We start from the raw sequence: 12,937 nt of genomic DNA, 5'->3' as shown, positions 1-12,937 counted from the left end.
CGTGGGAACTGGCCCAGCCCCATTGACTGGGGTGGAGAATCACTGGTGTGCTTCCACTGGAGAAGGGATGTTACCAGCCTATCATCATTACTTCCTATCGTTCCAGCCCAAACTAGGCATGTTGAGGGCCAGGCTAAATGCAAACTGTCTGGCTTCTGCACAAAACTGCCCAAGCCCCGGAAAATCAATTTTCTGGGTTTTGTGTAATTTTTCCACCGGGCACAAGAGAGAGTCTTGATTCCATCTGGCCTCTAGAACAATGTTAGGGACTCAACAAGAAAGAATTCAATGGACCTGGAAACAGAAAACAAGTTTCAAACAGGGAGACAGGACTGGGGTTACTTGACTGGTTTTTAGCAGAAATAGGATTTAAAAAAATATTAAAAATAATCAAAAAACCTGAACTGAGATTTCCACGCTCCTCCCTCCCATTCAGGAACTCCATCTCAAAAAATCCATTTTTTTCCTCTTTTATGGAGCTAGGGAGTAATTTGCTTGTGAAGAGGTTACTTCTGAACATTCCTGGAGGCTTTGAGCATTTCAGTTTCCCAGCAGATTTTGCATGTGAACAGACAGAGCAAGAACAGGGAGGAGGAGGAAAGCCAAGGGCTCAGCAGAGTCCTACCATAGCAGCCCAGAGCACGGTGTGCCTTCCGAGGGGGAACACTGGCATCAGGTTTGTTTAGAGCCACCCAGGACCCAAAGAAGTGCACTTAACCACAGAAAAATATTCCCTGCTCTCTTTCCCTGCTCTGCTGCCTACCTGGGAAAGCTTTTGAGGACCAGGAGGCATGGGAAATCTGCAACTGGGGGCAAGGCAGAGTGTTCACCTGCTTTTCTTTGGACCTAACATTTCCAAAGCCCCAAAAAAAAGAACTCCAAGCCCACACACTCCCCCCAAAGAAAAAAGAAAAACACAACTAACCCAAAATCACCACCCCACTGCAAGAAGTATGGGGCTGGCCCTTTGGCTGATGTAAATCCTGACTTACATCAGTCAAGAATCCAACAGCTGTGTTGTTTGGCATTTTTTCCCTCCCCTCTCCCCCAGCCCTCCCCTCTCTCATTTTTTCTGCAGAGTGTGCTTCACCTTGCCAAGCTACCTGGAATGAAAAACAAAGCCCAACGTGCCATGACAGAGACTTCTAGGCATCACCACAAGGCAAAGAATAAACACTGGAAAGAACCCCCCAGGGGTGGCATCCCAGTGGGATCCTTCCCCATTTTTGCAAGCCAAATCCAGGGATCATCTTCCCTGCACACCTCATCCTAGCTCGGAGCTACAGGAACATGGCTGGAAGGTACAAGGGAACAACCCCAGGGGATGAGCTTAAGTATGGATGAAGCGGTTGTAGGAAAGTGAGTGATTCCATCCCAATGCAGGGGCTGGGAAGAAGCAGGATGGGAAGAGGAGGCTAAATCCCAGTTTCCAGTAAGGGCTGTATCATGAAGGAGAGCTAATTGTATGTTACAGAGCATGGCATGATGTGTGGCTGCCCACAGGATCTTTGGAAATATGGTTAGGTGAGAATTTAGACAAAACAGCAACCAAAAAAAAAGAAAGTGATTGCGTTTTTGTTGTTTGTTTTTTTTTCCTCTTTTAAGAAGTATTTTGTTCCTGTGGAGCTGGCTAGATGCTGGACCAATGTCCTCCATGCTGGGAGAACACAAGAAGCTGTAAAATACAGGAGGACTTTCCAAATGGAAGGGTTTGCCTCACAGACACCTGTCCCCATGTGGAGCATCACTGGAGCCCTGCAGCTCCCTGCATCCTTTCCCTGCTAGCACCAAAACACAGGAGTTTCCTCCCAGAAAAGAGCAAAGACAGGGCAGCCCACCTCCTGCACAACCTGGAGGATGCTGCACAGCTCCTGTCAGCATCCAGCCAGCAGCTGAGGGATAGGAAAGGAACTGTCCTTCTCTTTGGGATGGGTACAAGGAGTGTCCTGAAGCCACGAGCCCCTGAGTCCCATTTCCAGCCTCAGCATGGCTGAATCTTATGTCCTAGAAATGCCATTTCACCAAACCCATATCACTTTGCTCTGAAACAGTGAGAAAAATCAAATAAACCATATTCCTATCACCACAAACTGATTTTTACTCTTTGTACTATATATACCTTAACTTAAAAATTTAGTAAAAGAGTATTTAATAATCCACTTTCCAGTTTATATTCTTTTCCTGTTGGGAGCCTTTCCCCAGCTAGTGGCACATGTCAATGTGACAGCCATTCCCTTGTATAGCTGATATTTTCCAGTTGGTCAGAAATACTTCCTTGGGAAAAGGGAGTGTAGAAATGTGTGTATGTATATGCATACATACATAAATATATAGTTAAGTGGCTAATAAATTGATTTGTCTGAAAGCAGAGAAAAAAGCACAGCTTTTTACACTTTTAATTTTCTAAGGGAAATCTCCAGAGACATACAACATTTCCAGAAGAAAATCAAATAGGCCAGAGGGTGGGAGAGTGAAAAGCCACTCTGGGTAAACCTGTTGAAGCCAATGAGTAAATATAATCCTAAACAGCAATGCTAACATCCCATCTTTACCAGCAAAAAGGCAAAATCATCTAAACATAACATGAGCCCAGCCACCATGCCTGGGGAAGAAAGCAATTGCTTTTTCTCCAAAAGCAAAGAACGAGTTTTGCTCAGGGCAATGTGGAATATAAACATGCAACTGTTCTGCATTAGCTGCAGCATTCTTCTTTTTACCACCCAATTTTCCCTTTTATTCCACGGCAAACAGTGGAGGTTCTCTATTGCACATCGGGGGGATCCGAACTGGAAATCATTAAAATATAGATTTCAGTTAGAGTGGACCTTCTGTTAGTGGAAGGAAAGATTGCCACAGCTTCCTGAGTATATGATTTAATGATGTGTTCTGCATTTTCTTAATTTTCCACATTTTAAAGGCCTCTGTTCTCTATTTGGTGGAGGAGGGCTCACTCAAGAGGCACGGCAGCTGCAGGGATGTGAAACCAAGAGTGTCCATCCACAGCCGGGGCCCAGGGGGACACGAACAGGCACCAGGTAGCTGGGGTGCTAATTCTCATATAAATGCACCAATTCTGTGACTGGTGAAGCTGAGCCCATAGCCAGGTGGGAAAGACATGAGCTATAAACCAAATCCAGAGCTACACGACAGCACTCAGGGTGCTTGGGGATTGAAGGCAATAGTGCACCTCCTTCCATAAACCACTCATCACAGGCCATGGAGGTCCATTGACATCGCCTTCACAGGACACTAAAGAAATCCAAATATCAGGATTAGCCTTGTGGCTGGGGTCCATGACAGTGACCACCAGGCAAATGGGTGGCTCTCTCCCATATTTTGGGGCTCCCCATTACCTACAAGATCTGACATATCAGTGCTGGTGCTTTGCACATGAGATAACTCTAGGTTCACAAGCTGGAACGTGTAGCATTCCTTCCAGGATTTTATACCTCAAATAATCTCTGATTTACACTACTGCAGACCCATCATCCAGATACAGGGCTAGAGACCTTGCACAGATTTTCATTTCTATGTGATCTGAAAGTACAGTTGTGGGCTTGGGGTTTGTTGGGCTTTTTTTTCTTTTTTTTCGGTTTAAACAAACATTTGAAAAATACAGAGGGGAAAAAAAGCTGTCTTTTAAATAATATATATAATCCAGGAATGAGCTGTGCTAAGTGCATGTCTGTTATGTATAACTTAAATTTATACCCGTGGCAGAATGAAATCATCACTTAAAATAAAGTCAAATGTCCATTTTTCAGATTTAATTAAGACATCATTTTGACGGAGGCTGAGCTAACATAAACAAACCAAGGAAGGCAACATGAGGAATGAACTGCACAGAAAACCTGGAGCTCGTTTGTGCGTTGGAGCTGCTTGCCTGGCTGCAGCTGAACACTGGCAGCGTCTCTCACCCAGCTACAAGTGTTTGCTGCTGTGGTTGAACCTGAGAAAGGTAAATAGAAAGGGGTATTTTTAAAAATAACTGTCAGAGTGAGCTCTGGGAGCTTTGCTCCCTTGTTTTTATCTCACTTGACTTGGGAGGGTTTCACCCTGAATGTAAAGCGTTCTTGATACTTCTGCACCTCCACTGGGTGGGGGAGAGCTGGGGCACTCACTGCATCCCTTGGCAAGGGACACCTTCAGTATAGACGTTGGAATTTAGGGAAAAATAATGAAGGGAAGCCATGCAAAGCTTTTCCTTTCCTCCTTTCCTGCATCTGAAAATGCAATTGGAAACAGGCTCAAAAACTTGTTCACACTCCTGGCTATGTTAGCTTATGGGACAATTAGCAAGGGTTGAGGCAGCAAGCAATACTACAACCACCTTCTCACCAGAAAAAAAAACACAAAATCACCTAAAATGTCAATGCTAATGTGCCTCGGGGGCTGGCGGATAAGAAGTTGCTCCTCTAGCTGCATGATCTTTTAGGTAAAGAAATAAGCTCTGCAAATGCTGAGGTTCCACCTCTGAGTCTTGCATTTTCTCCTGGAGTATTTGTGCCCCTCTGCAAGCTCCAGGCACCTAGGAACCAAATAATTGCCTATTTGGCTCCCATGCACTTAAACAATTTCCAACATCCTGCAGAGTCTGCCAGGCTGGGACCCTGGCCTCCTGAATTAACCTGCTGGGGTGACTCAGGTCACAGGGTTTTTCCTGACTCTGCAGCTGGGGTGTCCTGCACCTCTTCAGTGTGACCTTCTGCTCCCTTCCTGACAGTTTTTGTCACACTTTCTGGGATTAAGTCAAAGAACAAGACATGATTTCAAAAGGAACCTGCAATTTGTTGAAATCCACTTTTTTTCAGGCTAAAGGGTTTGCTTCAACACTTCCCCCCTCCACTAAAAACAACTGAAAATAAAAATGTTAACATTATTTATTAAATTACTGGCTGAAAGCACCATTTGATTTCCAAAGGATTTTCCACTTTAGGTGTAAGGTAATTATATATGCTAAAACTGACAATGTGGGGTGGGTGGAGGGAGGCATTTTAAACCAATCACAAGGAGCAGTTTAAATGACTCAGCACAGTCAACCCTCCAAAACTTGGGGGCACACACGTTATTTTGAAATCAACCTGTTAACCCCAATTTTGGACCAGAACAACTTTTTAACATTCAAGTATTATTTCTACAAGAAGAAACGCATTTCCCTGCCTCACACAAATAAAATACAAAGCAGCAGCAGCCTGTGTTTCCCCAAGGGCTGAGCCCAGGCTGCTCAGTTGGAGTCAACACATCCTGCTCCCAGCTTTACCCCATGATCCAGTTGGCACTGGGGCAGCCCTGCTTGGTGCATCCAGCTCCTTTTCCCTGCTCTTTCTTACATCCCAGGGCCCTGCCTGGGTTCCCCTGTCGTGGCTTAGCAGAGATGCAAGGCCAGTAGGTCATATAACCTTTTCCTCCACAAAGCAGCCTGCCAGAGCAGTCTCTCCATCCCAGACCTATGTTCCCAGTGAGCAGCCCACCTCCCAGCAGTGCCTGGGCAGGTAGTGGGGGCTGACCTGGAACCAGCTCCTTTCTCCCCACCTACAGAACATCCCAGGCTGCAATAAAACTAACAGTAACTCATTTTATGAAGTGTGAACCAATAAACTGGTGCCTCTGCACTGCACAGGTTACTCTGCCTGTGGAGAGCAGTTAGGACAAGAATATATTTTTTTTTCCCCAGTCCTCAAGTTATCCTAATGATATGTGGGGGTGCCAGCCAAGCCCTATGTCATTACCATGGGGCTATTCCAGGGAATGCAGGCATGGGGACACTGCAGTCACACAGCAGTGGCAGAGCCTAATGCCCATCAGCCTCAGAGAGAAAACCCAAGAGGCATTCAACAGGTCACAGATCAGAGGCAGTAGCCCAGGTACAGGGCAAGGGAGCACATTAATTCTCTTTCTGGCAGCTTGCTGGAATACCAAATCCTCAACAAAACCTCACTTGGCTCTTGCACACTTCACTGTGGGCAGTTCCACTGGCTAAATAATTTCTTAAGTGCATATATGTATGTGCAAAGCACAGGGTGTCTTTGGTGCACCCTGCGTCCTGGGATCCTGCTTCTCCATGGAGAACCACCTGATCTCCCCTCCCAGCACACACGTACATCCCTGTTATAACACCTATAAGTAACATGTCCAGCAGCTATCACAAGAGTTTGTCTCTCAGAAGCATCACTGCCCTGCCTCTCCGAGGGGAGAGGAGGCTTTGACATACTAGAAACATCCCCAGGGAAGTCACAAAGGATGCCTGGGAGTAGTGTAGCTGCCAGGACCCCCTGGCAGAGCAGGAGCACTTCCACCTTTCATCACACAACCTCATGTAGCCCCCGGTTGTTTTTCAGCCTATCTCCAACAACAAACAGTAATTTTGGTAGGGAACAGGACGGCCGGTGCCTGTCTTGGATTAACCATCTCATTCAGGCAAAAGAAAAGATACATTAAAAAAAAAGTCTGTCCAAACACCAAATATTCACCAGCAGCATATTTCTCTGCAAGTGGAACAACGGCACTTTATCGCCTTCTCTACCCCCCAGCTCTGGTTTTGTTGTCATCCACTTTACCATATTTTATCTTCCCCCCCTACACCCCCCATGTATTTTTCCAGTACTAAAAAACTCTGCTTTTTTAAGTCCTACCTAGAAAATTTTCGGTTACATCATTTGCACAAATATGTTGTTGTTAACATTGAAAAACCTCTTTGCTTGCAGTTGTATATTTTATTTGGCTAAAAATGTGCTCATGTCTAATACATCACATGTCCTCTGGTGATACTATTTAAGCTAGAAATTCCAAAACTCACAAATACCGAATAGCCAAATGTTCCAGAGCTGTACTCGTCTACTAAACATGCAATATATCTCCTCCTTCTCCAAACAGAAATAGATTTCTCTCCGATTTGTTTGATAAATTTGACCCAAGATTTCCATTTGGAGTTATTGGAGTTCCTACTGTTTTTCTGCGTGTTGGTGGGCCAAGCCCTAATCACCCAAATCTCCCCAGGAGGCCATAAATTACAGCCATGAGATGGGGCTTTGTGTTCCTCCGGCGGCGGGTTTTGACAGCCCTGAATTTAATCCATTGTTTTATGACGGATGGGGAGGAGCAGCCACACTCATGGCTGAGATTTACGAGCCGCTGGGTCTGGAGGGGTCCATCGTTGGCCGGGCGTGTGAAAACAGATGGAGGGACAGACACCCCCGGCATGCAGGGCCTGACCTGGAGGTTCTCACCAGCGCTCACAAATGGGATCCATATGCCCAGGGAGATCTTTATCAGCGTGGCTCTCTGGAGGGCACCCAGCCTTCCTGCCTCTGCACGCGCCCAGCCAGGCTCACTGGTTAAAGTCTTGACTCGTGGTGGTGTCACAGGTGTGAAGACCAAGGCCTGGATACCTCCACCCTCCCATCATCTCAAACCTCAGCTATGTCACCCTTTATCCTAAAGAGTTGAGATTTAGATACTTACCTCATAGAATCCCCAAACTGGTTTGGGTCGGAAGGGACCTTGAAGACCATCTAGTTCCAACCCCTTGCATGGGCAGGGACAGCTCCCACCAGACCACAATTCCAAGCCCCAACCAACCTGCCCTTCAACACTTCCAGGGATGAGGCAGCCATGGCTTTTCTAAGAGACTCAGGCCAGTGTCTCACCACCCTCACAGCAAAGAATTTCTTCCTACGATCTTATCTGATCTTCCTAATATCAAATCCCCGCAGGCATATGAAACATCTGAATTTATGCAAATAAATGTGTCAGCTCCTCTGCTTTACACATGTTAATGTGTGTTGAGCAGTGCCTTTTTCCAGGCTTAGCTGGACTGTAAAACAACTACTTATGCCTTTGCCTGACAGATGACTGAGACATACACGCACTTGAAACCTTCCAGACTGATCACCTGAAGAGGCTGAACACTGTGGGGCATTCCTCCCAATAATGTTTATTTTTTTAACCAATTAAAGACCACAAAGGTCTGTCGCATGCATATTGAAGCTCACCCAGCAAATCCCTTTGAACAAAGCACAGGAGAAACTCTCTAAGGCTAAACATTACTCTGCTTTTTCACATTATGAATACATTTATGTAGGAAGATGTGTGGCTACATCTGCAAATAACACTGCAAACAAGTCAGCCCCATGTTGAAGGTGCATTCAGTGCTGAAGCTACTGTTTTGACCCCAGCCTGCTCTGCAGCAGGCAGCTTCTCTCCAAAGCACCAGCTTACATCTCATCAATATCCAGCAAATAATTGGATTTTTAAAATAAATCAGAACCCTCCACTTCTGCCATAATAGAAAACTGGGAGCTGGAGCAGCCCCATCCCAGGACCAATAGGGTTGAGGTGTCCCAAAAATTCCCTGTTCCTCTGTGCCAATCTTTGCCCAGAGGACCAGAATTTATTTATTCAGAAAAGTCCCAGATAAGTGGTACAGACCAACCCATCAGGCAGCCACAGGCACACAGAGAACCTGGGCAAAAAAAAATCATGTTCCACTGTGGAAATGCTCAGCCAAGGCCCTGGGAATGGACTATCTTCAACAATTTAGGTGGAATAGCTGCTTTTCAACAACTTCATTTTCTTTTCAGCCTTTCCCCTTCCTATTCCTGAAGCTTTTAAACTACGCAAAGCCAACTGCAAGATTATCCTAGGAAAAATATCAACAGCAGTTCCTCTTCTTCTTCAGCATATAACAACTCGTTTTAGAATGCAAAAAAAAAGTCTTAATTATTTTGAGAAACAAATATATACAGAGCTACAGCTGGGAATAAACTGGCAGCAGTGGTTAAAGTGGGGAGAGGTGTCCAGGCTGCTAATACCAGTACTTAATAAATACCTGGGGTTTGACAGCTCGAACTGCCTTGCTCACTGGAGATGTACCAGTCCCAGTATAAAATAATATAGAATGACACCAATCTTGATGAAGGCTACAGGAGAAACCCACTCTGCTATGGGAGCATGACTTCACATCACCTCCAGTGCTGACTCAGCCATGCAGGTAGGGCTGCACCAGGGCATTACACAGAGGCAGCACATCCATCCTTCCCCAGATTGCTCCGTTCAGCTTCAAAAAGAAGAGGCTCAGCTTGCCTGAGCTCTCTGCTTTTTGTAATTTTACTAACCAAAATTACTGTAAAGTGAAAGGAGAAAAATCTCAAACTATATGACTCCAGGACCGGGGTCTTCAGAAAAAAAAAGATGAGAAATGCCACATCAGCAAGCAGGCACACTGACCCTGTGGTAGAGGCTTCGAAAAATATTGCCCTGAGCAAGTCTGAATTCAATGGGATGTGAAAGGGCTTTAAAATACATGAAACCAGTTGTCAGAAACATTAAAAAGTTATTTTAAAATTTATAACAATAATAAACATTTATTAAGAAAGGTGAGTTATTAAGCTCCAATCAGAGGGGCTTATCCAACTGGCCCAGAAAGGACATTTTAGATGGTATGTGAAGGCAAACATTAATAGTGTGTGGTATTTATTTCACACTGCTGAGCCCCTTGCAGCTCGTCAATTAGGTATGTAACACTGTGCAAATACAAACTCTCTATGTGGAGGGAAATATCTTCACAAAAAAAAAAAAAAAGGAATAAACCCTATAGCTCTTTGTCCCAATTAAGTTGTATTCTACTCACAACTCAGTAATTAATTGCATTTTGGCTGAAAATGCCCTTGTCAAAGAGCATTGTCAATCGGTGGAAATGAGTCCCCGACTCACCGCAAACAAACTTTCTGCTGCCTTTTAAAAATCCCAATTGGCTCCACTGCAAAACGAAAAATACCCCGTGCTGCTACATTTCTATTATTGCAATGCTTGGAGTAAAATATCTCCAGCTATCTTTTAAATTAAAAGCTGCTCTCCGCTGAATCCCGGCCGGCAGCGCGTGCCGTAAATCCTCCCGCCGCACATTCCCAACCCGCCGTCCAGATGGGGAGAAAAATGGGGAATTTGGTACCAGGAGTATTCCAACATTGGGGAGCACCTCAAAAACAACAAAACAACCAAACAAAAACAAAAAAAAAACCAAACAAAAAATATCCCTTTTGCTAACAGATACAAAATCCACCCCTGTTAAAAGACAGAGGAACCTGCAGCTTTCCTCCTCGCTCGCAGCTTTCCAGATTTCTTTTTAGTTACTTCTATTTCTGTCCCTCCCCACCCCCCAGAAAACGTTGACAGTCCTTCAAAAATAAAGTGTGTTTAATATTTCACGAGAGATACATTTTGCAAACAGCAGTGCTGAGAAGATAAATAAATGCAAGGTTTCTGACGAGGAACAGCTCGGAAACCGGGCTTTATTTTTCTATGATAAATCATTTACTTTGCAAACGATCTATATTTTATGAATTATGGCCATCAGATGACTAGCTGTCTAGCCTGTCTAGCACTTGCCCATGCTGTTGCTTTTTTTTTTTTCTCCTCATAGCAGAGCTCTTTGTTGCATTTGTTTCGTTATTATTAACTATGAGCTGTCAGTGGAAAAAACAACGATCCGACCATGGGGATGCAGCAGGGCCAGGAGAGTCCATGTCCAGGGAGCAAACCCACCCAATTTTTAAGCAGGGGAAAAAAAAAATCAGAGCTGTGTCGGTTTTATTCCACAAAAGGGTCCAGGTTCAGGAAGGCTTCTATAAAACTTGTCTCCTGGATGGGCAGAACTCCTGTTGCTGGAAAAAACCCCAGCTGGGAAAGGTCAGGGAACCCAGACTTGTTCGGCACCAAAGTTTTAAACTTCTGTCATGGCTTTCAGACTATGTGTGTTAGAGATGTTTTTTACCCCTAGCTAGAATTAAAAGAGCCTTATGGATTGCATTTTGTTGTTCCTTCAGGCTCTTTCTCAATATTCCTTTTACTCTCTGAAGTAAAACTTGCCCCACTAAAAATCAAAGATACCATCTCAAAAACACTATCAAAGGCTTAATAGTCTCAGCCCTTAAAACTATGAAGACACCTTTCTGTATTCTGCTTGCCTATTTTCTTTCCCCTCTGCTCTTTGCAGATATTTATAACTGAGCCACATGTGGTTGTAAAGATTTATGATGAGTCTGTGGAATAAGCCCTGTTAACGTGTCCAGCCAAGGGCCAAGGTTTTGCCTTGGGCAATACCCTGCAGCTACCAGCAGCTCAGAGCGCCAGCCCCAAGCAGTGCTCTGGGGTTATTTGTCCAGGGCAGTGGTGTTATAATCAGTGCTTACTGACCTATTGTATGTGGGAAGTGTGGGTCAGAGCCTATTATCAGGAAACAAGACAGTTTCCAGGAATTCAAACATCTCACAAAAGGCAGGAGATGCTCCAGGAAGCAATATCCTGATATGGAATGGTTTGAAGAATGCAAAAAACCTCAAGCTGATGCTGTGGGTTTTAAGACACTGGAATTAAAACATCACTGGGGTTTCTTTATTTTCATTCTCTCCCTCAGAATTTTCCAAAGCATTTGTTTCACACTATTTCAGAACACAAACACCCGAGATGATGACAGGTCCAACAGAGTGCAGAGTCCAGCCTGGAGATGGGTTGGAGCAGACAGGGCAGCAGCATCTCACCCAGCTCCACCAGCAGAACCAGCTTCTCCATCCCCAGGTCCCAACGTGGCAGCAAGCCCTGTCCTGCACAGCAACCCACAGATATGCCTTGTTCCTGTGGTGGGGTCCAGGGAGACTCAGAGCTGGGGGATTACATAGCTCTAAAAACATAAGGAACCTTCACGGGAAATTGTTTCCCAGCAGAAACTGGGGAGGGGGCAGGGGCTGCACAGCCCAAATTGTTATATTACCCAATGGTTAATTGCATAGGGTTCCCTTTAACCTCTGATGGTAAATCCTAGTCAGAACTGTATGGTCTGAGACAAATACCTGGAAAGAAAATAAATTACATCTGCAATCCCCTGACTTGGAACCCATCTCAATTTACAATATTAGAGTGGGGTTTTTTTAAAGGATATTTAAAAAAAACATGCAGCATTTCAAACCCCTTTAGTTAGCTGTTTACCTTCCAGCCTTCCTCTGCCTCTCCCCTAAGCCATAGGTCTCATAAATGAAAAAACCAAAACAACCCAACTGACATATGGTGGGGTTTAGTGCTATGGAAGGTGTGGGACTTCAAATCTCAACAATTTTAAAAGCAGAGCCCATTTTGCCCAGAACAGCTAGACCTTGCAGCCCAGGCCAAGCCATGAATTAGAGTTTATAGTGCTGCAGAGAGAATACCAAGGAATTAAAAGAAAAACATTTCAACTTGAGTAGGAAAATTTTCTGTATTCTCTTTTACAGCCAACCATAACTTTCACGAGATGAGTTATGCTTTCTGTTATTGGCATGTTTTTCAAGTTAAATAAAAACTGTTTTCCAGGAGAGGCACCGGTGGATCTTGCTTCCCAAATCCCTTGTCATTTTCTCAGCCCCACTCTGTCCAGATCTAGAGTTTTCATTCAGTTCTAAATATAGAAAAATAATCTCATCGCCTCCCTGCTTATGTACTGGGACAATCTGGGCAAGTTTTATTTTCACTGGTGTCTTTCTGAGGTCTTCCAGTCTATCAGAACAGAAACTCATCCTTGTTTGGAAGAGGGAAGGGCAGGTAGAGCAGAGCAACCCCATATCTGCTGTCAGCACCAAGCCCATGTGCTCAGAGTTGCTGAGCAGGGTTGGGCTGGGATAAAAAAGCTGCAAGAACCACATGAACACACGGGTCCCTGACTGGGAAATGGATACTTGCCCCACTGCTCCTCCATCTCTCTCACTGAGCCACACACAGCTCAATGCTGCAACATCTACTGCCAAAAAAAAACCCCACCAGACAATGCCAAAACTCTCGAGCAGTCTCATGTCACATGTGCTCTGCTGGTAACTGGCAAAGTTCCACCATGAGAGAGCACCAGGCAGAAGAAACCAAGAACCTGGACTTGGGGAGCTCCAGGTGGGCTACAGGCTTTCACAAGGGTGAA

The sequence above is a fragment of the Chaetura pelagica genome, unplaced genomic scaffold (assembly GCF_000747805.2).
Source record: "Chaetura pelagica isolate M959 unplaced genomic scaffold, ChaPel_1.0 scaffold171, whole genome shotgun sequence".
Lineage (NCBI taxonomy): Eukaryota > Metazoa > Chordata > Aves > Apodiformes > Apodidae > Chaetura > Chaetura pelagica.
The sequence above is the reverse complement of the archived record's forward strand: the minus strand, read 5'-3'. Positions refer to the sequence as shown.